Here is a 27113-nt window from a genome sequence, read left to right on the forward strand (position 1 = left end):
ATCCCTGTAACTTTACGAATTTCTTTCCCTCAAAAATAATGAAATAAGAACCATATTGTACAATATATTGACTTCAGTGGAACATTCAGTTTGTTGGGAGCTTACAACTTACAAAAATATGGTTTTACAATATCTACATTTGCAAATGCCACACTTTATTATTTTGATACAAACTGAGTTTGTATCAAATAGGTAAATCTTCTTTTTTAACTCCTTACCATCAGCAATGCCCAAAACCTCAGTTTCATCATGGTGTAAGAGAGACTAAGTCAGTGACCTGTTAAACGCTATCTTCCGCTTATCCCAATCTATTTTCCCTAAAAGGGAAACACATCCACGACCGAATGGAATTAGAGTGGAGCACTATAACTCACATTCATAAACAAGATGTATTTCCTTGTCTACAGTAAATTCTTGGGTGAAGTATAGTATAGCATTTTCCACTCTTTTAGCATACATAGGTATCTTTGTCCATCATAGGCCCCAAAAGCTTAATGGACAGTGGTAGTCTTTTGTTTTTCTAAATGCTTGGTATGATGTTTGATCCGCATTAGTCCATTATCAAGGGTTTGAAATCCAGAAGGGAGTTCATCGGTAAGTGCTATAGTGCTGTTAACAAGGCCTATTAACAATCAGCTCTTCCCCCTCAACATAGTTCAATTATGCAGCAGCAGCTTTTAGCATGTGGAGTTTGCCCACATGTTTCTAATTGAGGGGATTGTACGTATGCCACATCAACTTGTATTCATTAATTAGTGCTGTCTTAAAAGAGCCACCAGGACATGAAATATTCATCAGATTGAAGAGTTGCATTTGCAGAGTGTGCATGGTTGATAGATGAGTGTCTCACTTTTATGTCAGCGAGTTGCTAGGAATGAAGACCCTTGTCCAAGTTGTATAATTATTCTGTTCAATTTCTTGTGAGATCTGTATTGTCTGTAGTACAATATCCACCATGTCAGCAGTTGTCTGTGGTCTTAGTGCTATGCTTTTGGCTTTTCAGATCCACCCTTCTATCCCCACTACCCTCCAGCCATTTTTCAGTTATCACATCACGGGGGTGCTGAAAGTGGGACAGGCTCCCCATGTGGCCTCCAGTCTCCCTTTCTCAATTTTACAGAGGCAAAAAAGAGTAAAACTCATTCTGACTCTAGATTCCACACACTGCCACTGTTGGATTGTCCCCCACTGACAATGATGTTCTGGCCTGTATTAGCCTATTATTAACTTTTGCAAAGTTTGCTAATGATCTTTGAAACATTCTCCTTTGTATTCAATAAAATATTTATTAAACTAATCATGAGTAGCATATGCATGATGACTGAGAATATTGTGATACTGACTATAGGCCAGAATACTCCTGGGGGTGGGGTGTCAAGTAAAACTGAACTGCACTCTCTTTTCTGTGGTTGTAGTTCCTGTTCACATGGGTGTTCTAAGGTTGTTTCACATACTTGCTCTTACTTTGCACATTTTCTCACTAGCCATCCCTCCCCTCTTTTTACTTTCTATTCATACTGTATGTGAGAATGTTGGCTGGACACTCAATAATGCCACTTCTCAGTGTGGGAATGTGTTAGTTTTTTAAATTAGGCTTCTAATGTGGGTGGTGTCATTTATAAGACTGGCCCTTTTCTTGTTTTGTATTTATTAGCAGTTTCTAAAGCAGTTTATGTTTTGCTCTATGTTAGTAGCAGGTTTAACTTGACTGTAGATACTTAGCTATTCACATTAAGACTAAAATAAAGAAAAGAAGAAATACATGATAGTTCATGAATATATTTCTTAACAAACTAATGTCTCACAGCCATGCTCATGCTATCAGCATAAGACTACAAAGTACCATGGTACATTTGAACATAATGTAAAGCTGCACTATTATACTTTTTTTGATTAAAAATTAACAAAAAATCAATTATTGAGCATGTACATAAAACATCAGTGTTCACAGCTGTCTCCTTACCTTACCCCAATTTGCAACGGTATAATTATTTATAGTTTGAGCTGTTCGGTTGGATTTCGCAGGAAACATCAGTTGTTAGCTAGCAAACATTAACACACCTTTTCACTTGATTCAGCTAGGTATTGAGTTTCTTATGTTGTTTGTTTGTTTGTAGATCTTCAAATGAAATACAACATAAAAAAGGCAACCTGAGTAAACACGCAATAGTTTTTATTTATTTATTTATTTGTTATTAAAGCAAAAAAAGTTATCCTACACCTATCACCCATATGAAAAACGAATTGCCCCCTTACATTTAAAATCTTGTTGTTCCAACTTTAGCAGCAATAATTTCAACCAAACGCTTCCTATTACCAGAGTTCTGCCTTTTACTTACTTCTAGGACTAGGATTGATTCCTGTGCTTTTGATCATTGTCTTGCAGCATAATCCAGTTGTGCTTGAATTTTAACTTACGAACTGAAGACCAGACATTCTTTTTTAGGATTTTCTGGTAGAGAGCAGAATTCATGTTTCCCTCAATTATTGCAAAATGCCCAGGCCCTGAAGCAGCAAAGAATCCCACACCATCACGCTTCCACCACCATGCTTGACTGTAGGTATGATGTTCTTTTTGTGATTCTATGTTTGGTTTACGCCAGATGTAATGGGACCCCTGTCTTCCAAAATGGTCCACTTTCGACTCATCGGTCCACAGAACATTCTCCCAAAAGGTTTGAGGACCATCAAGGTGTGTTTTGGCATAATTCAGATGAGCCTTAATGTTCTTCTGGGTTAGCAGTGGTTTTTGCCTCGCCACTCTTCCACGAATGCCATTTTTGCAGTGTCTTTTCGATAGTGGAGTAATGAACAGTGACCTTTATTGATGTAAGAGAGGCCTGTATTTGAGGTTGTCTTTGGCTCTTTTGTGTCTTGCTGGATGAGTAGTTGCTGTGCTCTTTGCTGTGCGGCCACTTCTGCGAAGGTTTGCTACTGTGCCGAGTTTTTCCATTGGAGATAATGGCTCTCAACATGGTTCTGTGGCGTCCCAGAGCCTTTGAAATAGCTTTGTAACCCATCCCAGACGGATTTCAATCATGTTCTTCCTCATCATTTCTGGATTTTCTTTCGATTTTTGCATAGTGTGTTACTGGGTAAGACCTCTTAATCAGCTTCATGCTGGAAAAGTTCCATTTAAGTGTTGATTTGATGGAATAGGGTTTGCAGTAGGATTGCACCAAATGTTCGGCAACTGAAATTATTTGGCCGAAAATAGCAAAAAAAGCACTTTTGTTCTCGTATAATAAGTGAAAAGGCCGAATAAATTTGACCGAACAATGATGTGTTTGATGACGCGACCAAATAGCCTAGCATCCAGAGTGAGACGCATGAATGTCACGATCTCCCCTTCTGGCAGCACGTTCGGAGAGATGAGGGGGCGCGTGCATGCACGAGCTACGTGCAAGAGTGCTCAGCGAACGCATGCTCTTTGGATGTTGACAACTGTTTTGTCATTGGTTGTTGTTCGGGGTTGTGGCTTTATTGTTTTCAGCTGCCAGTGCTTAGCGCTGATTATATTCGGGACATATACTGCTTGCGTCCCTGTACACCCTGAACTGACTTGAATGTGGGAAAGCAGAGAAGCGACTTTTCATAAAGAAGAACCTGCCACGGTTCTTAAAGAAGTAGCCATATGTCTAGGACAATTACTCATTTGTTGTGGGTCCATCCACTTTTTTGCACTCTTGTCAATGCACTTTTTAAGGCACTTTTTTGTTGTAGGCTACAGAGTGTTACATTCTTTCAGCAGTCAGTTATAGGCCTAACATAGGCTATTCAAGGGGGCTCAAAGATGACCACATAAAAATATTTTTATATTACTAATTTATTTATTTAAAGTTATATTATGTCTTGTTGGTAGCCTATGCCTGCTGGAATGAAAAAAAATGTTCAGTGTTAAATAAATATTTTGAAATTGTAGTTTTTATAATTGATTGTTTTCTTTGAAAAGCAAAACAAAATAGTAAAAAGCATATTTTGACTATTTAATTTATGCAATGGTGAAAAAAATGGAAAAATAAATGGAAAAAACGTGAAAAAATGTGTTCGGTAGTCGATCTTTGGCCAAATTTTTCATTATATTCGGTTTCGGCTTCGGCCAAGAATTTTCATTTCGGTGCATGCCTAGTTTGCAGTAATCAGTCCTGGTTGAATCTAGTCCAGCTGAACCCCATTATGAATGCAGTTTCATAGGTTTAGGGAATTAGTAACTACGGGGGCAAATAGGCCCAGTTGGTAAAGTTTTTGCTTCAATAAATAACACTGTCATTTAAAACTATATTTTGTGTCTACTCAGGTTCCCTTTGTTTTAACTTAGATTTTGTATTAATTTCTGAAACAATTTAGTATGAGATTTACACAAAAACAGAAGAAATCAGGATGGGGCAAAATTTTTCATAGCACCATTTTTCAAATAGAGATGGCGATAGAGAGGCAAAAGTTCAGTACTGCAGCTTTAATGAAAACCTCACTTATTCAGTTATTCATTACCTGTCCATCAAAACAATATTATAAATATCAAAACAGAAATTAATATGTGGTTGTAGAACCCCAGTGTGTGAGGGCGTGGAAGAAGACTCAAGTGACAGGCAGAATCTTAACTAAGCTCCGGGCTCATGTTTATTCAGACCGTGCTTTTCAGCGCACTTTCAAAAACTCAACCGAAAACAAACACTCTCTGCTTTCGCTCTGTTAGGTTCAAGTTCACATGTCTTGGTGTGTGTATGTCTCACAAGTACTGCCAAGCGGACTCACACTCTGTTTCTCTCGCTCTCGGTCACGGGTTATGGGAGGCACTGAAAGCACAAACAGACACGAATAAGTAGACTGGTGGTAATATGACACAGGTGAAAATCATTACGCATTACCTGCCGGATCGGCCTACCTCCTCTCCGTCTACAGCTGATGATTGACCATGCACCCACCTCTACATACCCCCACCGCCCAACACTGGCCTGCAGCTGACTCCACCCCCAGGCAGGAGAGGTAATCCAATCATCCGTCCCTCATGTGATGGAGCCATTGGAGCGGGGCGTGATAGGAACAGAAGGTGAAAGGGTGCCCCAGTAGTACTGGAGGGTTAGGACCACCCACTTGATGGCCATACACTCCTCCTTGATGGTGCTGTACTTTGTCTCCCTCATCGAGAGCTTCTGGGTGACATACAGCACGGGGAGCTCCTCTCTCTTTCCACCACCTGGGACAAAACGGCCCCCAGCTCTTTGTCCAGTGTGTCAGTCTGCAGAACAAATGGGGAGAGAAAAGAATTCAACAGTGGGCCCCCCCACAAAACCGTTTTTACCTGGCAGAAAGCCCACTCGCATGGCTCCGTCCACTGGACCATCATCTAAGTAAACAGCGGCATATGCATTGTGCATCTCATAGTTGACTTCTCCAACTCTCTGTATGACCTCAAAGGGTCCTTGTCACTTTGCGAGTAGTAAAACCAGTACTTTATTTCCAGTTGCAAATTCCCATAGCTGAGTACCCATGTTATACAGCCTGGATTGACATTCTTGCACTCATAACAAATTCTCCTGTGTTAATTGTCCAGGTATGTGGTATGTTTTCTTCTCAGGTCCAGAACGTACTGTGTACAGCATAGTTAGTACCGCCGGTACGGTATGAGGTTCAAGTCAGGGGATTGGGATGACCATGGCAGGAGCTTGATTTTGTGGTCAGTAAACCATTTTTTATGTTGAATTTGATATATGTTTTGGATCATTGTCCTGCTCGAAGATCCAACCACGGCCCATTTTAAGCTTTCTGGCAGAGACAGTCAGGTGTTCATTTAATATCTGTTAATATTTGATAGAGTCCATGATGCCGTGTATCCTAATAAAATGTCTAGGTCCTCTGGCAGAAAAGCAGCTCCAAAACACCATATTTAACTGTTGGCATGAGGTACTTTTCCATATAGCTACCTCTCTGTGTGCGCCAAAATCACCTATGGTGTTTATTGCCCAATGGGCATTTTCAATACCTTTGCTATTTTGTTATAGCCATTTCTGATTTTGTGAAGCTCAGCAATCTTTTGCTGCACATCACAGCTATATTCCTTGGTCTAACCCATTGTTATGAATGACTAAGGGAATTTGGCCAATCTGTTTCCTCATTTATACCCCTTTAAAACAGGAAGTCATGATTGAACAATTTCCTGTTCCTAGTCAACCAGGTGTACTAAAAAATTTAAAATATCAATGGGAATATACTTCAAATATATTTTTCCCGTATGAATTCATAGGGGTGCCAATAATTGTGCCACACATAGATTTAACAAAGATTTTTTTTCTTGATAAACCTGTGTTGTGTTTGCAATTGTTTGATATTCATGAGAGCAGAGTATTTTTGTGAATTTTTTAAACAAAAGATCAAAAGGTTAATCAATAAAGACAATTTTTCACAGCCTTCATTTCATATTTACCAAGGGTGCCAATATTAGTCGAGGGCACTGCCTCACACCTCCAGGGTTGAGGGTTCGATTCCTGCTGTGGCCCTGTTTGTTCAGCGTTTGAATGTTCTCCCCGTGCTTCAGGGGTTTCCTTCATGTACTCCCCCAGTCCAAAGACTTGCAATGTAGGCTGATTGCCATGTCGAAAAGTGTGCGTAGTGTATGAATGTGTGTGTGTGATTGTGCCCTGTGATGATGTCCCCTGCCTTGTGCCCCATGCCCCCTGGTATAGGCTCTAGGTTACCCGTAACCCAGTAAGGATTAGCCATACAAAAATGGATGGATAGATGCATGGCTATACATATATACTGTATATAAATAGTCTGATAACAGACAGATAGTCTTAAAGTAAATAACACTTGACATTTGTTTCCATAGCCCTTGCTTGCATTAGCTGCTTCTAGCTGGCAACCCACTGACATCACTAAACTCTAAATGCCATAAAAAAAGCCATGTTTTGTGTAAAATCTCCTTTTTTTTTTTTTTTTTTTTACTTCCACTGTAATTCAGGAAAAGGTTTTTTGGAACCACTAAGGTTAAAAAAGTGCAATATAAATGCAGACCATTTACAATTTACCATTTTTATATATAAATTTATTAACATTCAGTAGAGATAAAACACCTTTCTAGAACAGTTTATTTTCTTTCTTTTAAAAAAATAAATAATTCACATCCTTTGTGACCATTGTGACACATTAATAACCATACACATTACCATACCATTACAGTGTGAGGAAAAACAAAAAATGTTTACCAAACAAGTTTTTTGAAACTTAAAATTTGTCCAAATCCATCTTATGTAGTGTTTTACACTATATTTATTTAGACCTCACTGAACATTGGCTAGTATGGGGTAACAGTTAGTCCTATGTTGATATTGTGTAACTGGACCATCACTCAGTGACTACGTTTACATGGACAGCATTAATCTAATTATTAACCTTACTCTGATTAAGATAATAATGTGATTAAGGTGTTTACATGAGTCGCTTTTAGAATACTCCTGTCATGTTCCCGTTTTACATCTTTTAGAACATAATTAGATTAACAGCCCGCGTCATTACGTCACCACGCCACACCGTCCGATGTCCCTCCAGAATTTCACGTATCAACATACAGTTCGTCTTCGTTATGGTACCGTATACAGTTTTGGGTGTTTTTGTTTAATTTTTTTTTACGAACGCTTTAAGTGCAATTATTTGACATGCTATACGTGCAAATAGACAACTGCTTGAAGCCGTGGGTGTGTCCCAAATCACGTAGTTACCGTCTATATAGTAACCGAGATACATGTATTTTTCCCCACTACAGGCCTATAGTAGGCAAGTATGCGATTTGGGACACGACCAAACTCTCTTGTTCGCCATAAAATGTAAAACTGCCGTGTGTGATTGTGTCCTGTTGCAAAATGCGGTGAAAACTCTCACACGACATTCATAATGTGATTAAGGTGTTTACATGTCTGTAATACACGTCCATAATGCAACTAAAACAGGAGTACTCCACATGTCTTAATTCGATTATTGCTTACTTCGATTATGACCTTAATTAGATTAAGGTAAGTAAAACTTTCTGTTTACATGGTAGTTTCTTAATCAAAGTATGGTCTTAATCGGATTAAGAGTGGATTATTGTTGTCCATGTAAACGCAGCTATTGAATGGTATCAATCAAACTCAATCTCTATCTGAGTTTTGCATCATATCATCTACTACAGGTTGGATATGGGCCCATACAGCATGTTTATTGTGGTGAAGGAGTTTGAGATTGTGGCCACAACTGTATGGATCGATACCTGTGGCTGATTTCCTCCAAAATGAAATGACTGTATCTCTATATTCAATTGATAATTTTCAGATAATTAATCATTTTTGGAGAAGTCAACATGTAGAACCATTTAATTTTCAGGTTTCAATTGTGTGAATTTCTGCACCTGGTGAAGCCAGTTGAAATTGTTAACAGCAATATCCTCCAGCTCTCTGTTGAAATTTTCAACAATTTTGTCCCACTGTGTCAGATTCTGTTTTCTTCACCCAGTTTTTAAATGTTGAATCCCCAAACACCACATCTTACTTTTGCCAGTGCTCCCATTTTGCTCGATCATTTTTATTATACCCAGTACACTGGATTTTGTCAAAGAAGCACATGGGACATGTTATGCTGAAGAAGATAGACAATGGGCATTTGTGGATAGTATACCCCTCTGTGCCAAGCTATCAATAAGGAGCCGCATGTACTCATCTTGCTAGCAGGCACACGTATTGAGACCACTTAAGCTGGCTTCTGTGACAAAGAATAGCATGTATCGTACAAACTGTCCATAACATTGTGTTCTTCTGCAAGTCAACCAAAGATTATGTTAGTATTCTCCTCTGTATTTTTTCTTTTCTACCAATAGTGTCTGAGTTGTTTCATTAGCTTCTGGTTATGAATCTTCAGCCTCTTCATTTGTTTTATTTTTCTTTGCTTCCTTAACTTTAAGCAGTGTCTGTTTATGTGAATGTGTTGGTGTGCTATACACAAAAGGTCCTGGGTCTTCATTGACATCTTCATAATCAGAAGGTTGCTCATGTGATTGAGGTGACTGTGGAGTTAGTTCAAGTGTAGCCTTATTGGCCATGTCCCTTGCCCTACATTTCCTTTTTGACATGCTTTCTCTTTCTGCTTTCTCTTTGCTGCTGACACTGACTTCACACTGGCTGTAACAATTTTCTTCATGCTTTTTTCTTCTGATATCTGCAGAAAATATGCACAGGAAATAATGCACATAATCATTATGAGTTAAGAAAGCATTTATGATCCTGAAATAGAAAGTTTTATAGCTTGTGTCATTTAATTTCTGCAACTATCCCTCAACTTTCTGGTAATCTCTTTACTAGCCATTAGCTGCCTGGCTCGCAATCCTCCTGCCTATCCCACAAACCTCTTGGCTGGCTCTTAAACCACCTGCCAGGATCTTAAACTGACAAAGCCAAACACTGTAGGAATATTTCACTTGCTATATCCTCCAATAATGAGATAAGGGGGAGAAAAAGGGTAAACAACAAAAAGGACAAATACCACTACAATGGACAATTTGCCATTATGGTAGTAGTCTACTGTAGTAGTAGTAGTAGTAGTAGTAATAGTAATAATAGTAATAATAATAATAATAATAATAATAATAAATATAGCTGCAATTAAGGGGCCAAGCACAAAGGAGGCTAAACGAGGAGCTAAACAAGCATGGCAGGGAGCATCAAGACCAACTGTGAAAAAGAGCCATTTTAGTCATTTGTTTAATTTTAGTCTAAATGGATGAAAAGTCATAAATAGAATCAATTGTTATATGATTTAATTGCTTATCATGTTTGAGCAATAGGTGGCACTGTGACAAATTTGGACAATTGGTGGCACTAAAGGGATTGAGTTAGAGACACCAAAATTGCTGTGGTTAATGGTCAAACTCTCCTCTATAAATTTCACAACTTTTTACCATATGGTTCTATGGGCTGTGACTTCCAGAGCAGAAGAAGAAGAAGAACACTAACGATTACAAAAGGTGCCTATGCACCTTCGGTGCGTGGCCCCTAATAATAAATATAGCTGCAAGCAGCAATAAAAGCATCAAGCCAATTATCAGCACCATAAGCAGCAAAAGAAGCTTTGTGACATGTTTTTGGTTAGAGTCCGATGAACAGTGTATGAGGAGTTAGAAAATGTAAACTTTCAATGACCATGGAATAATTGCTATCATTGTTCTTGGCATGACTCAAGGAATCTAGACAATATCATTACAATGGCCAAAAGTAATCAAAAGATATTAGCATTTTTTAAAATTGCATTAGAATCTTTGACCACAACGTGGTGCTGTTTCAAAAACACAGCAGGTATCCTCAAGTTATGATGGAAATGACAGGTACTAAGTTTGGTCTGAATATAGCCTCACGTCCATTATGGTGCGCTCAATGTCGGATCCGTTTGCGAGTTGTTCAAGAATGGTTTGGTCTATCAAATAGCTATTGATAACTTTTTGCCAGCATTGTGTGAAGATGATATCTTTCGAATCTCGTCAAAATCAGACAAACTGTCTAGGAGGAGTTAAAAAAAGTAGGTTTTTAAAGAAAATCAAAATGGCAGACAGGAAGTTTGGCTGACTATGGCAAGATTGGTACCTATGTTCTCAGCATAACCCAAGGAACGTAATAAGACCAGTTTAATTACAGTAGATAAAATTACTCAAATGTAATTAGTATTTTTTAAAATTTCATTATAATTTTTGACCAGAAGGTGGCACTGACCTGAAACTTTTCGGGTACCTTCAGGACACGGTGCCAAAGTTTACCCAGCAAATAAGTGATATGCCATGGCTTGCGTAAAATATAGCATTTTACGGCAAAATTCAAAATGGCCTATGCCCAAAATGGCCAATATGGGAAAATTGGGTATCGTTCGACTCGACATGCTGTACCAAATGTAAACAGACCAGTTTTGTGATATTTGGCCAAACTCTTCAGAAATTAACAACAATAAGGTCCATTTTTCATATCTCTTGACCACTAGGTGGCACCTCACCAAAACAATGCATGTATGCAGGTTATGCTTGTGATGATGTGTACCTAAACTCATCTCAAAGGCTAGAGCATTGCGGAGATATAGCCTCGCGTCCAATTTGGTGTCTGTTTTTCGAGAATGGTTGGGTTTATCAAAAAGCTTCTAATAACTTTTGCCAACATGGTCTGAGCCGATTTTGGTGAAAATCGGAAGAACCGTGTAGGACGAGTTGTAGGTCGTTACTCAAAACATTTAAAAATGGCGGACAGGAAGTTTTCTCGATCATGACGTAATTGGCATCATTGTTCTCGGCATGAATCCCGGAATCTATTAAGACCAGTCTAATGACAGTAGGCAAAAGGAGGTAATAGCTATTTGTATTTTTATAAATAGCATTATCATTTTTGACCATAAGGTGGTGCTGTCCCAAAACTTTTTGAGTACCTTCAGAGCATGGTGCCAATGTCACCTACCGAGTTTCGTAATGATACACCAAGTCGTACGTAAGATACAGCATTTTATGACTATATTCAAAATAGCTGACATCCAAATTGGCATTGGACTTGGTATACCCCACTGAATCTAATGAGACCAGTTTCATGATTTTATGACAAACTGTTCAGAAGTTATAAACAAAAATGCGCTCTTGTGACCTCTAGGTGGCACTGTTCCAAAATGGAGCAGGCACCCTCAGGTCTTAATGCCTATGACAAATAATAAGTTTGGTATGAATACGCTAAAGCATTACAGACGTATACCCTCACGTCCATTTTGGCGTGCTCGCCATAGAATTCGTTGTCATGAGTGCCTCTAGATGATGCACGGCAATTTTTGTGTCAATCAGACAAATGGCCTATGAGGATTTCAAAAAAGATGACATAAAATGATGGTCTCGAGTCAAGGAATCGGAGGAAAAAAGAATTTCTAGGCCCCGCAGTTCAAAAGTTATTAACATAAATGTGAATGCAAATTTGGACAGTTGCTGGCACTAGAGTGATTGAGACTATGTACTATAATGTGCTATATTAACAGGTAAGACTGTCCTCTATCTGTGTGCCAAATTTCATAACTTTCCCACAAGCGGTTCTATGGGCTGCCTTAGACTTCCAGAGCAGAATAATAATAATAATAATAAGCGAAAGAATAACAAAAACAATAGGGTCTTCGCCCCTTCGGGGCTTGACCTTTAATATGAACACTAAGGTTTACAACAGGTGCCTGCGCACCTTTGGTGCTTGGCCACTAATAAGAAAACATTTGGGTTACCCTGTTCCCTGAGAAAGGAACGAGACATTGCGTTTAGCATAACACTATGGGTAGCGCCCTCGCACGCAACCGGCATCTGAAACTTGTGTAAAATCATGCCCATTTATAGGCCTGCTGTGATCAGTTGACGTGGCAATTAAGCGCGTTGCGTTATATATATATATATATATATATATATATATATATATATATATATATATATATATATATATATATATGGCACCTGTGAACCGCGCCTTCATCTGAAGCGAAGACATAATTCACAGGCCTGCCCTGGTATGATGATGCTACGCAACATCTCGTTCCCTTCTCAGGGAACAGGGTTACATGCGTAACCCAGACGTTCCCTTTCGAAGGGAATTGCGTTAGCATAACACTATGGGAACAAGAATACCCACTCCGTCATACTGAGGGTACGGCCTGTTCAGAAAGACCCAAGCAGGAGGGTCACTGCGAGACACTCGAGCCCGGGGTGGAATGAATATCCAGGCTGTAATATCGAATGAATGTGTGTGGCGTAGGCCACCCTGCAGCTGCACACACATACTGTAAGGATACCCCATTGGACAAAGCCTTCGAGGACGCAACCCCCCTAGTGGAATGAGCCCTTATGCCCAGAGGTGTAGCGAGACCGCGCACCTCATAAGTGATAGAGATTGCTTCCATTATCCAATTAGAGATGCGCTGTTTTGACACAGCATCACCTCTACTGTCACCACCAAGCAGACCAGCGGCTGCTCCGACTTACGCCACTGGCCGGATCGATGGATGTGGTACAGAGAGCCCTTACTGGACACAGTCGGTGCATTCTCTCTTGTTCCGGTGGGAGGAACGGAGAAGGGCAGAAAGCCTGCAACACCACAGGCTGGGCAGCAGTTGTAGGCACCTTGGGAATATAATCTGGCTAGGATACAGGAAGACCTTGGTTAATCCAGGGGCAAAGTTAAGGCAGGAAGGGGCAACAGAGAGAGCTTATAGATCTCCTACTCGCTTGAGAGATGGCAGGGCAAGCAGAAGAGCTACCTTTAGAGTCAGAAGCTTCTCAGAGGCTGACTCAAAGGGCTCAAATGTGGCCCCTGACAGACCTTCCAGGACCACAGAAAGGTCCCAGTAAGGTATGCGTGGTCTGCAGATGGGCCTCAGCCGCCTGACACCACGCATAAACCTCGAAGTTAGAGAATGTTTCCCCACAGAGGCTCCATCAACAGGGGCGTGGCTGGCCGAAATGGAGGCCACGTAAACCCTGATTGTCGAAGGAGCCCACCTCGCTGAGAAACGTCCTTGTAAGAACTCCAGGACCGTAGCTATTGCACAAGACAAAAAGCCACCACTTGAGCACATACAATTTCCTCATGGATGCTGCTCTAGTGTTCAACATGGTCTCTACAACCTTAGTTGTGAGACCAGAATCTATGAGCTGGTGCCCCTCAAGGGCCAGACCCACAGTTTCCATAGTTTCTCAGCCGAGGGTGATAAATCAGCCCTCTGGTGTGAGACAGTAGATCCCTGCAGATGGGAATCTCCCAAAGAGTGCCCTCCAGCAGGGATATTATCTCTGAAAACCATATTCAAGCTGGCGAATAAGGTGCTACTAGCAGCAGACGTAGACAGTCTTGGCGAACTCTTGCTAGAACTTGTGGGAGCAGAGTGATCAGGGGGAAAAGCATACAGATGTGACCTCGGCCATATGTGCACAATGGCGTCCAGCCCTAATCGTGTGGAAGGAGTGAGTGTGAACCACAGTGGGCAGTGTGTTGTCTCCCCGGAGGCGAACACATCCACTTCCGCTTGGCCAAACCTCCTCCATATGGACTCCACCACTTGTGGATGGAGCCACCAATCCCTGGGTCTCAGCCCTGGCTCAACAGGATGTCTGCCCCCGCATTCCAGTTGCCCAGAATGTACATTGCACTCACTGACAAAACTTTCCCTCTGCCCAGAGAAGAATTAGTTGCGCCTGCCTGAACAGGGGGCACGGGCATAATCGTCCCTGGTGGTCAATATATGTCACAGATGTGTTGTCTGTAAACACATGGTGACCTCTCAATTGAGGAAGAAGGAATTTTAGTGCTAGAAATATGGCCCACATTTCTAGGCAATTGATATGCTACTCCAGATGAGGGCCGCTCCAGAGAACGTGAGCTGGACAGCTGTCTAAGACCGCGCTCCAGCCCATGAGGGAGGTGTCTGTCATTACTGTCTTGTGCTAAGGAGACACCCCTAGAGTGTCCCCTAGAAACCGGGGACACTTCAAATTCTCAGAGCACGTAGGCATCACAGTGTGACACTGAATACTCTCAGAGATTTCATCCTTGGACGAAAACTCCAACTTCTCAGCCACCACTGAAACGGTCTCCTGTGCAATAGGTCCAACGGTATGATGTTTGCTGCTGCTGCCATAAGCTCCACTAGTCTCCCATAGAGACTAGAGGGGATGCCAAGATACAGCTTTATCTTTCTCATTGTTGATAGGATTGACCCTACGCATGTTGGGTATAGAAACGCCCTCATCATAGTAGAATCCTTATAACCCCTAGAAAAGTTGTCCACTGCACTGGAGAAAGCATCCTTTTCTGAGGTTCAACCTGAGCCCCAAGTTCTTCATGTGGGCAAGAACAACATTTCGATGTTGAACCACCAGTTCTCTGGATCGTGCTAGAATTAACCAATCATCCAGGTAATTTAGTACACGGATGCCCTGGATTCACAATGGAGCCAGAATGACATCCATGCACTTTGTAAAGGTGCGAGGGGATAAAGCTAGACTGAAGGGAAGAACCCGATCTTGGTATGCGTCACCTCCAACACAAAACCCAGGAACTTCCTTTGACTGGGCGATATTTCTATGTGGAATTATGCACCTTTTAGATCTATCGTCACAAACCAGTCCTCAAACTGAATCTGTGGAACGGTAAATTTGGGCGTCACCATCTTGAACCTGTATGTCCATAGAATATAGTTCAGATGATGCAGCTGTAAAATTGGCTGCATTCTCCTCTATTTTTTTGCGGACCAGGAAATAACGGCTGTAAAATCCTCCCTCCCTCAGGGAACGGGGTACATGTTCTATGGCTCCTTTGTCCAAGAGGGATCTTACTTCCTGCGCTGACGTCGGGCTCTGGTCTGTGCTGATTACTGTGGTGAGCACACCCCTGAACCGGGGGGGTCGAGCTCTGAACTGGACCTGGTAACCCTTTTCTACGGTAGACAGAACCCATGGAGACACATTTGGCAGTAGTTTCCACGCTGCCAGATGGTCTTTTAGTGACGATAACTATTCCACATTCTATTGGAGGGAAAGCATCAGATTTTCTTTGCCCAGTGACAGCTGGCTGACCAGAGAACACTGAAAATTTGGGACAGCCTTGGGGGCACTGGGGGCTAACTACCCTAACTACCTCATGTCTCCTGATATGTCCCTCCACAGCTCCTCAGGACCACTCCTCTTTGTCTGCTTGGCCTTTATGACCATTCTTAGATCAGGCCTAGTAGCAGGCCGCGACTGTGGCTGCCCGGTTCCCCTGCCTGTCTGCGGGGGTTGGCGGGCTGCCGTACTCGCCTTTTGCGTCTCCCTGACACTAGCGCTGGCCCAGGCTCCACTCATGTATGCCTGGGTTAACATCGACACAACAGGGAAGGAACTGGCTGAATGCCGCCGTATGTGGAGCTCACTCAGCAGGTCTGCTTGGTAGGCCTGCAACACTTTCATTGTCTGCAGTGACCCACAAGCAAGCCCCAGTACTGCATAGGCCTTGCCCACCAATGCCACAGTAACCTTACATGTCTTGGATGGCAAAGCCTCCCCAAATAAATTACCTGCCATCGATGGAGAGAGGTAGCTCGAAAGCGCCTCCTCCACCTTCAGCGTAGCTAAATAGCCATGCCGTTCATTTCCCACAATGGCCGAATAATCAGACATCGTGGGGTTATAAATACAGCTTATGCATGGTTTTCCCCCAGACGCCTGATATTTTGTCATGTACTTCTGGGAAAAAAAGGGGAGGTTCCTGCAGTATGAGAAATTTACTTTCACTGGGGAGAAAAAAGCTCAATAAAGCCACTTCAAGCAGCTCTTTATATACTGCTCTCACTTCACACAAAGTGCGCACTCCTCCCCGTGATCAAACGGGAGCATGGTGTAACACACTTCCTGAATTCTCTCGCTCATACTTTTCTCTCGCTCTCATTCTTTTTTTTTTCTTCTCTCTTTTTAAAGGGATCTTTTGAGAAAAGATAGAGAGGAAATGAAGTGTCTCGCTGAAGATAATAAGGCTGATGGTGTGGTTCACAGGTGCCGTATATATATCACTCGATGCGCTTAATTGCCATGTCACCTGATCACGGCAGGCCTATAAATAGGCATGATTTTACACAAGCTTCAGATGCTAGTCACGCACGAGGGCGCTCCCCATAGTGTTATGCTAAACGCAATGTAGAGTTCCCTTTGAAAGGGAACTAATGATTACGTTAGGTGCTTACACACCTCAGTGCTTGGCCCCTTATCATAATAAAAGCTAAATTTAATGGTGGCCATTTCCACCAGTGTGGCAGTGATTTCATGTACCACCATACACACATGCCAGTTGTATGCCAGGGATTCTTGAATCCAATGTCACAATGTCTTGTTTTCATTTACTTTTTAAAGTAAAATAATACAAATGTGTAAAATATTTCACATCATAATAAATTTTGTCACACGAAAGGACTAAGTAATTGATCCTATTTCTAACAGCGCTGGAAAACAAATATTTTGATAAATATTTGAGCTTTAACCTAATGGTCTGTTAAGACCATTGCTGCATCCTAATTTGTCTCCTTATACTATGCACTAAAAGTATGTACTCTTTTTGTGAAGAAAAAGTACATACTTTTGAGTGTGTAGCAAAAGAGAATGCAAGTACTGGGACATACTAACAGGTCATGTAACAGCAGAGAACGTTGTTGCCTAGTTACGCACAGTCACTGTAAACAAACTCCTTTGCATTTCAGCTTTTCTTCATTCATTATTCCTTATATAATTATGTTGGCTTGACAAAGCCAACATACTGTTTTCCTGTTTTTCTCTTCTTCTTCTTCTTCGTCTCCTTCTCTTCCTCTTCTTTTTCTTCTTCTAAGACAATTAACTTCTATATGCTACTCCTCCCAGATCTTTGAAGCTCATCCACCAAACTTGGTACAGACTTTCAGTCTGTTCTTACTCGAGTTGCTATATATTTTCTAACTGATCAGAACTATGGTTTTCTCAATAGTGAAGCTCAAAATACCCAAATTTCCAATATAATTCCATTCAAAACTTCTGACTGTTCTAACTCCTTGATCTTTCAAGCTACTTCCACCAAACTCAGCACAGTTTTTACTGTATTTTTTCCCACTGATTGGACTTACAGGTCTCCTGTAGCGGACAATCAAAATCATAAAAACTCCCATTCACTTATTGACGGAATTTTCAGAGCCTGGCTCGGAATGTTCAAGATTTCAAACTCAACTGTCAAAACTCACACACACCTGCGTGCACACAGCCTGAAACCTCTCTTCTCTTCCTCTCACTCAGACAATGTACCTGTAACAGAGACTCTCACTTCATCCATCTATCTATTGATGCCACACACTCTCCATCCATCTCTCTATCTACCAGTAGCACACATAAACACACCATAGTTCTTTCTATCAGTCTACTAACACTAAAATCTATCTATCTAATCTATCTATCTCTATTTATCTAATATATTTATCTAATCAACCCTACAAGTATTGCCACTCTATCTATCTATCTATTTGTTTGCTTTTATCTATCTATATATCTAATCTGTCAAAGTACTTGTAACAGAGACGCTCACTTCATCTATCTCTCTATCAATCTACATGTAGCACACACGCTCACTCTCTTTCCATATTTCATTCTATCAGTCTAACTGTATCACTCTCTCACTCCATCTGTCTTTCAAATACTAAAACTCTATCTATCTATCTACCTATCTATCTATCTATCTATCTATGTATCTGCATCGGTCTGCCTTTCCATTTATCTATCTACATTTCTCTCCATCTATCTATTTACTAGTTACACTCAATTGATAGATAGATATACTTTATTGGTCCCACAAGGGAAATTAAATGTACAGGGGTTTGTCTTTATTAGCACCACACTCTAACCAGCTGAGCTAACCGGCCAAGACAATTCAGATCGATCAGTCAATCAATCAATCAATCAATCAATCAAATAAATAAGTGGAATCACAAAAGTACCTCAACATAGGCATGTGACATCAAAACATTCAGCTCAATAAGTAGAATTATGCTATGGGTATTCTAGTGACATTACATAATGTCACGTGTACGTACATTAACCACCAAAATAAGTGGAATCACAAAAGTACTGCAACATAGACATGTGACATATCAAAACACTCAGCTCAATAAGGAGACTTGCCTTATGAGTATTCTGTTGATTTCACGTGACTCACTCATCTATCTATCTATCTGTCTATCTATCTATATATCTATCTAATCAGTTATATCTATCCATCTATCTGTCTTTCTTTCGTAAAACTGCATATTACCTCCAGACTTCAAACTGATAACTGTTTTAAACTTTCAGACTGGCTTTGTCAAGCCAACATCAAAGTTTGTCATTACAAGCTTTACCTGTCTAGTTTATAACTTGATTTATTTTTCCACATTTCATTTACATCTCTCTAAAATCTGTCCCCGACGTTACACTTGTCCACCATGTTTACAGGTTGAATTCACAAAGCAAACTGTCACAAAACTCCTCCTCCCTCGCGCATGGAGTTGTTGGCAATATTAGCTGAAAAATGCCCACAGGTCCACACTTCGAAAATCTACCGGAAATATCTGGGTACCTTTGGGATACTCATTTCAACATACTGCGATTTGGGACACACTAATTCTAATCTTGGATGCTATTTAGGACGGATAGTAGGCAAATTGGGACGCAGCACGTGTTCTGGCGATGTCTTCTGTACTTCCTGGATTAAGACAGACTTTTCTCAGTAAAGAATGACCAAATGAATGCCTGTTTTATATTTATAAAATGTGGTCACACAAGGTAGATAACAATTTTATGGAAAAATGAAATGCATCATAATACTTCCGAGTGGGAACATGAAGGCTTGCAACCTATGGTTTTATAAAGTAAACATTGATATTATATTATATTAAATTAATTGAATTGTACATTGTTTTTCTTCTGCTTTCCTTTCTTGAAGATAGGGAATGTCACCCCAGCCAGGCACACCAGGGGATTATTTTATATACATATATATATATATATATATATATATATATATATATATATATATATATATATATATATATAATATAGCACTGTCCTGAATAGGCTATTTCACATAAAGGATGTTTATATATAGTCCACAAGACAAGATAATAGCTGCATTTATAAAATATTACCCCGTTCAAAAGTTTACATACCCTTGGTTTTTAATACTGTGTCGTTACCTGGATGATCCATGACTGTTTTTTTGTTTTGTCATAGTTGTTCGTAAGTCCTTTCTTTGTCCTGAGCAGTTAAACTGCCCGCTGTTCTTCAGAAAAATCCTCCAGGTCCTGCATATTCTTTGCTTTTCAAGGATATTCTGCATGTTTGACCCCTTTCTAGCAGTGGCTATGAAAATGGGTAACAAACGTCAAAAGTGGAATGCTAGTTGCGCCACACATTTTACCATTGCAACCAGTACTGTCGACTTCATAGTACAGCGACTGATGACTTGCAGAGATAAAATCGCTGAATGCCTGAACCGAGCTTTAGCGGAACAAAGGAAAGTAACAGGAGAGCAAAAGAGATGCATAGATTAACAGAATTAAGGGAATGATTAACTGTGACTGCTGCTTAACAGGGGCATTTCTCTTATGCATCATGGATAAGTTCAGCGTAGCTACCTGAGAGAGAAAAACTCAAAATGTGTCATGCACCTAACTATGAACAATGAAAATCTGAGGAGGAGGAATAACATGTTTTAAGAGTAAATAAAGATGCTACAAAATAAAGTGAGAAAAAAGTGAACTATAATGAGGGAGAAGCTAGACTGTAAAAAAAAAAAAGGGAAAAAGAAAGAACAAAATGTAGAGGGAATGAAATGTAGAAATAATGGTTATAAACGTTAGTTGTCAAAAAACTCTGACTGTTGCTTTGTTACAACTTGAATAAACCTGGTGAAACATTCTGGAGGGAGAGCGTTTGTATCTAATATTCACCAGTGTATATATGCATCATATACGAGATGAAGGAGAAATAGTGTGTGCCATCTATCTGTGGCGAAAATGTAAGCACCAATTAGCTTAGCATAGCTTAGCTTATGGCCTCCTTGGCCACTGTCTCGATGTTTCCTGGTCCAGCTTGGCGCTGATTTCTCCTTCTGCTAGCGAGCATTGGAGGCTATGGATCACATGCGCTTAACTGTCTTCACTACCATTGGCAACACCAAGTCACTCCACATTTGCATAAAGTTAAACTTTTCTCAACTTAATTACTGTAATTGGGATATTCCAACTTGTAAAAAGAGTTCATGTCCTCAGAGAACTCGTAATTACAACTTGTAAACTAGATGTTGGCTTGACAAACCAAACCAGTCTGAAACTGTAAAATACTTATCAGTCTGAAATATGAAGGTAATGTGCATTAAGAAAGAAAGACAGATAGATAGGGTACCAATACTTGTGGAGTTGAATAGCTAGATAGATAGATAGATAGATAGTTAAATGAAGTGAGATTCTCTGTCATAAGTATATTTACAGAGTGAGAGGGAGTGAAGAGGGGCTTCAGGCTGTGTGCATGCAGGAGTTTTGACAGTTGGAGTTTAAAATCTTGAACATTCCGAGCCAGTCTGAACATTGTATTGATTTTAAAATCCTTATGCTCACATTTAAGGCACTGCATGGTCTGGCCCCACAGTATCTGTCTGCGCTTTTAACTTTATATACTGCCAAACATCATTTGTGCTCCTCTCAAACTGGTTTACTGTTTGTATCACAGACACGCTTGCTATCTGTAGGGGACTTTCTCGTCCTATGCTCCTAAACTCTGGAATGCACTCCCTGCTCATATTAGAGATGCAGAGAATTTGAACATTTTGAAATCTAACCTAAAAATTCATTATTTTTTTTAGGTTAGCTTTTTCTTAATGGTTTTAACCATTTTGCATTCAAGTTTATTTTTTTGTTTTTGTATGTTTTCTGTTTTTAACTGCGTTTTTTTCTTGATATTTTCTTATTGTGTAAAGTGCCTTGAGAAGCTGCTTTAAAGGTGCTATATAAAAAAAAGTTTATTATTATTATAACATTCTGTCAGTGTAACTGAATGGGAGTTTTTGGGATTTTTGATCGTCTGCCAAGGGAAAACTGGGAGTCCGATCAGTTAGAAAAAAAATAGAGCATGACTAGTCTGAACAGAAGGACTGTGCTGAGTTTGGTCGATGTAGCTTGAAAGCTCAAGAAGTTCTAACAGTCAGGAATTTTTAATGCAAGTCAATAGGAATTTTGCCCACTTTGCGCTTCCTTAACAGGAATTCAGTCGTTCCGATCACTTGTAATGAAAACAGGCTGAAGGTGTGTGCCGAGATTGGTGCCTGTAGCTTGAAAGCTCTGGGAGGAGTAGCAATTAATTTTTTTTGGTCTTAGAATAATAATAACTAGATAGGTAAAGTTCATCACAACAAACTTTGATGTTGGCTTGAGAAAGCAAGTCTGAAACATTAAAATAGTTATCAGTTTGAAATCTGAAGCTAATATGCAGCCAATATGTCTAGAGTTGGATAGTTGGACAGATAGGGTGCCAATACCTTTTAGAGCTGGATGTGTAGGGTGCCAATATTTTTGAGCTGGACAGATAGGGTTCCAATACTTTGAGTTGCATGAATAGGGTGCCAATACTTTTAGAGCTGGGCAATATTTGTAGCGAGAGAGAGAGAGAGAGAGCGAGATAGAGAGAGAGAGGTGAATTGAGAGGTGTGTGAGTGAGTTTTGACAGTTGAAGCCAGGCTCTGAATATTCCCACATTGAGAATGGGAGTATTTGGGATTTTCATCGTCTGCAACGGGAATACCGGGAGTATGATCAGTTTGGAAAAGTACAGCAAAAATAGAGTCTGATCAGCTTGAAGGACTGTACTGAAATTGGTGAAAGTAGCTTGAAAGCTCAAGGAGTTATAACAGTCAGAAATTTTTTATGCAAGTCAATGGAAGTTTTGTTCATAATGAGCTTCCTTACGGGGAAGAAGAAGAAGAAGAAGAAGAAGAAGCTTGTAAAGCAATACAGTATGTTGGCCTTCTGTAGCCAACATAATTAGAGATGCACCGATATTAAATTTCTCAGCTGATACCGATTACCGATTATTCAGAGTGATATTGGCCGATATCGATAACCGATACCGATAGTTCTGCCTTTTATGCCTTCTTTTAAATTAATAATAATTAATTTTAAAAAATTCTGAAAGAAACGCAAATAAAAACTTTATTCTCTCCATTTCAACAAGTAGTTTCACAGTAACTGGTCTCATAAACAGAAAACACATTACTCAATTATGAAGATTAAAGTAAGATTTCTTAACTTATTGAATGTTATTAATTTATATCGACAGAATTAATTGACTGAATTCTAAAAACCTCCCGTTAGTCTCACATTCACTTACCACAAACAAAAACATTTCTACTTCATCACAGACATCAAACTGGTAATATACACAAGAGACATCATCTTTACACACCGCACGAAATCAGTGTGTTTTCCCGCCCTCTTTTGATTGACAGGATATAATCAGCCCTGATCATCAGATGTTTTTAAACTATCGGCCGATAACGGGACAAATGGCCTTTATCGGCTGATACCGATGATGATGATAATAATAATAATAATAATAATAATAATAATAAAGCAAAACAGTATGTTGGGTTTGTCAAGCTAACATAATAATAATAAGTTTATAAAACAGAATAGTATATTGGCTTTGTCAAGCCAGCATAACTAGGAATTTGACTAGCAGTGCTCCAAAATATTCCACCTGACCACTGCAATGTCATGTGGTAACACTCAAAATGTAGTTCAGTAGTTATCTTGTAATATTTCTGTGGAATAATTTGTATAAATGACTATTATTAATGTCTTAATAATGCAAGGTTAATCTGAAAATAAACAAAAAACATACAAACGAAAAACGTAGTTTGCAGTTGTCAACAACATCATCTCACATGGATTCTTTTTGGCGTACAGAAATGCATAATTCTGAGTCTGTGGACATGTACAGCTCCATATAGAACGTCCGGGTTGTCATCTACTAATTAAAGGTAATTTCGACATGGCTTGTGTGCAGTTTATGTCACATCACTGGACAAACCCACATCGAGTCGCCAACGGTCGCTGTCGCCAGAAGTCACTAGCTCTCATTGAAAATGTATGGTCTCCGGTTGCTTTGTCAGTGTGAGTCTATGTATATGTGAATGTAGCATGACTCTTTCTGACTTACTGACAGGATCCAATGTCCCTGATTATTAAAATTTGTTTACTGATAGCTGCCCCATTTCAGGACTTATATTTGTGTGTGTATGTATGCATATAAAAGGCTGATAAACTTCACTTTAATATGGATTTTTAGGGATTGTGGGAAGTTGTTACGTAGCAACTCAATAGGATAAAATAACTGTCCCATAATCAATGTTTCCATGTTAAATGCTGCATTTAAAATTTATAGGTAAAAGGCAGTGTGTGTATATATATATATATATATATATATATATATATATATATATATATATATATATATATATATATATATACACAGTATATCACAAAAGTGAGTACACCCCTCACATTTTTGTAAATATTTGATTATATCTTTTCATGTGACATGTGACTACACTGAAGAAATGACACTTTGCTACAATGTAAAGTAGTGAGTGTACAGCTTGTATAACAGTGTAAATTTGCTGTCCCCTCAAAATAACTCAACACACAGCCATTAATTTCTAAACCGCTGGCAACAAAAGTGAGTACACCCCTAAGTGAAAATGTCCAAATTGGGCCCAAAGTGTCAATATTTTGTGTGGCCACCATTATTTTCCAGCACTGCCTTAACCCTCTTTGGCATGGAGTTCACCAGAGCTTCACAGGTTGCCACTGGAGTCCTCTTCCACTCCTCCATGACGAGTTGAGAGCTGGTGGATGTTAGAGACATTGTGCTCCTCCACCTTCCATTTGAGGTCTGGAGACATGCTTGGCCAGTCCATCACCTTCACCCTCAGCTTCTTTAGCAAGGCAGTGGTCGTCTTGGAGGTGTGTTTGGGGACGTTATCATGCTGGAATACTGCATACTGATCATGCTCTTCTTCAGTATGTGTGTTGAGTTATTTTGAGGGGACTGCAAATTTACACTGTTACACAAGCTGTACACTCACTACTTTACATTGTAGCAAAGTGTCATTTCTTCAGTGTTGTCACATGAAAAGATATAATCAAATATTTACAATAATGTGAGGGGTGTACTCACTTTTGTGAGATACTGTATATATATTCAGCAAAAAAAGAAACATCCTCTCACATTCAACTGCTTTTATTTCCAGCAAATTTCTTAACGTGTAAATAGTTGTATTATCATAAAAACATTCAACAACTGAGACATAAACTGAACAAGTTTCACAGGCATTTGAGGAACAGAAATGGAATAATGAGTCTCCGAACAAATGAGCCTCTGAACAATATCAAAAGTAACAGTCAGTATCTGGTGTGGCCACCAGCTGCTTTAAGTACTACAGTGCATCATATCCTTATGGACTGCACCAGAATCGTCAGTTCTTGCTGTCAGATGTTAACCCATTCTTCCACAAAGGCATTTGCAAGATCTCGACGGTTACATGTGATTTTCCACTCCAACGGCGATCAGCTGTCCTTCCTGTCTCCCTGTAGCACTGTCTTAGGTGTCTCACATTACAGACATTGTAGTTTATTGCTCTTGGCATATCTGCAGTAGTCATGCTTCCCTGCAGCATGCATATGGCATTTTCATGCACATGAGCAGGCACCCTAGGCATCTTTCTTATGGTGTTTTTCTGAGTCAGTAGAAAGGTCTTTTTAGTGTACTACGTTATATATATATATATATATATATATATATATATATATATATATATATATATATATATATAGACACACACATACATATACACACTATCTCTCTCTCTATGTATATATGTGTGTGTATATGTATGCGTGTGTGTGTGTGTGTATATATATATATATGTGTGTGTGTGTGTGTGTGTATGTGTATATATATATATATATATATATATATATATATATATATATATACACACACACACATACATAAATATTAGAATATGCATACAATTTATATAAATGTGTGTCTGTGTGCCAGATTGTATACAGGGATGCAGTGCACCGCCAGAAGGTTGGTTTGTTGTGACACCTCTTGAGGCGCAAGCTCCAGGAAGGTGTTAAAGATGATTTGTTGATTCGTGCAGGGAGTCATCGTCGCACCATTTGGTGCTCTTGTGATGATGACTGTGTATGTGTGTGTAAACTCGTAGGGATAAAAATGTAGGAGGGAAAAAGAAAGAGAAGAGGAGGAGGAAGAGGTGGAGATCGTGTTGGAATTTGATTCCTACTCAGTAGTGTGGTCTGATCCAAAATCATCAACCTCTCCCCTCTCAGGAGAATTTCTGCGTGGTTCCCAGATTGAGAATCTCAAGTCACAATTTTTAAATACATTCTGCTTTCAGACTACATTCAACACTCTGAAAACATGTACATGCAGCACATAAATGTGTGACACCGAAGCCACCATGGACAGTCACCATGGACAGTCACTTTACATCTGCACTCACTGTTTCATTTCTGGATATGTATCAGCTGCTTAAATCTATTGAACAATACAGTGTGTATAAGGATTGGTATAGAAAAAAGGCTGGTTAAATATAATATTTTTATATGTTTTAATATTTTTTATAACAGTATTTTATATACAGTCCACTACAAAAGTATTGGAACAGCAAGGCCAATTCTATTTTTTTCACTATACACTAGACACTTGGGTTTAAGATCAAAAAATTAACAGATAAATCAGAATTTCAGCTTTTATTTCTTGATATTTACATCTAGATGTGTTGAACAATTTAAAACACCTTTGGTGGCAAACCACCCAATATTTAGGTGAGCAAAAGTATAGGAACAGATAGCCTTAAAGTAAATTAAAGTAAATAAACGTATAAATAACACTTGTTCTCAAAACCAAATGTCTGCAATGTATAGCAAAAACAATAGAATTGGCCTTGCTGTTCCAATACTTTTGGATTCAACTGTATACTCGTTTGAAATATAAATACTGTTTACAAGTGTCTGTCCAGCTCTCACTCCCTCAGTACAATGAAACTCTTATAACAAAAAACACTTTGTCAGGTTATTCTCCTTAAGCACCCCATCTCGCTCCTTCGCATCCTACAGTTATAATGATATGTTTCATTATTTGCATTTCACAGCTTTTAATAGTGAGAGAATTTAGGTTAAGCCCCGGGTTGTCAGAGAGGCAGCTTCCACTGGAGATATGGCTGGATTCAGGGTCTCTGATTGAATAGCCCAGAAACAGAGGGAAGAAAAGGAAGAAAGGGGGATCACAAGTTAATGGCCATAGACTACACTGTCAAATAAGGTGCCTACTGGAAGAAGTACCTTTACAATGTATGGTTTAGTGGGTTAACAGTTGCTTTCCATCTGATTTTAGCCTTTGCCACTCTCAGCAAATGAAGACTAAGAGACTTGGAGAATGAAAGAAAAAAAAATCTATTTAAAAAGAAAGACAGGGAAAATAGAAAGTCAAGGTG

The 27113-nt window shown here is 39.5% G+C and overlaps 1 protein-coding gene and 1 long non-coding RNA gene across 9 annotated transcripts in view; one reads left to right on the forward strand and one right to left on the reverse strand.

The window, feature by feature from the left end:
• The window catches only part of zbtb46 (zinc finger and BTB domain containing 46), a 190875-nt gene that overhangs the window by 13561 nt on the left and 150201 nt on the right, over window positions 1-27113 (forward strand). For 2 of the 8 annotated variants that reach the window (XM_017487345.3, XM_017487346.3), the window contains exon 2: window positions 5579-5677. The exons of the other annotated variants lie outside the window; for them this stretch is intronic. The gene's annotated coding sequence lies outside the window, so the exon portion shown is untranslated. The remainder of the gene's footprint in view (window positions 1-5578; window positions 5678-27113) is intronic. 8 annotated transcript variants of the gene reach the window in all.
• On the reverse strand, window positions 4230-20031 carry LOC128635098 (uncharacterized). The gene is made up of 2 exons (XR_008397960.1): window positions 19729-20031; window positions 4230-5239 (listed from the first exon to the last, which is right to left on the reverse strand). It is a non-coding gene; the product is annotated as an uncharacterized LOC128635098 (long non-coding RNA).

Source organism: Ictalurus punctatus, chromosome 15 (genome assembly GCF_001660625.3).
Source record: "Ictalurus punctatus breed USDA103 chromosome 15, Coco_2.0, whole genome shotgun sequence".
Classification (NCBI taxonomy): domain Eukaryota; kingdom Metazoa; phylum Chordata; class Actinopteri; order Siluriformes; family Ictaluridae; genus Ictalurus; species Ictalurus punctatus.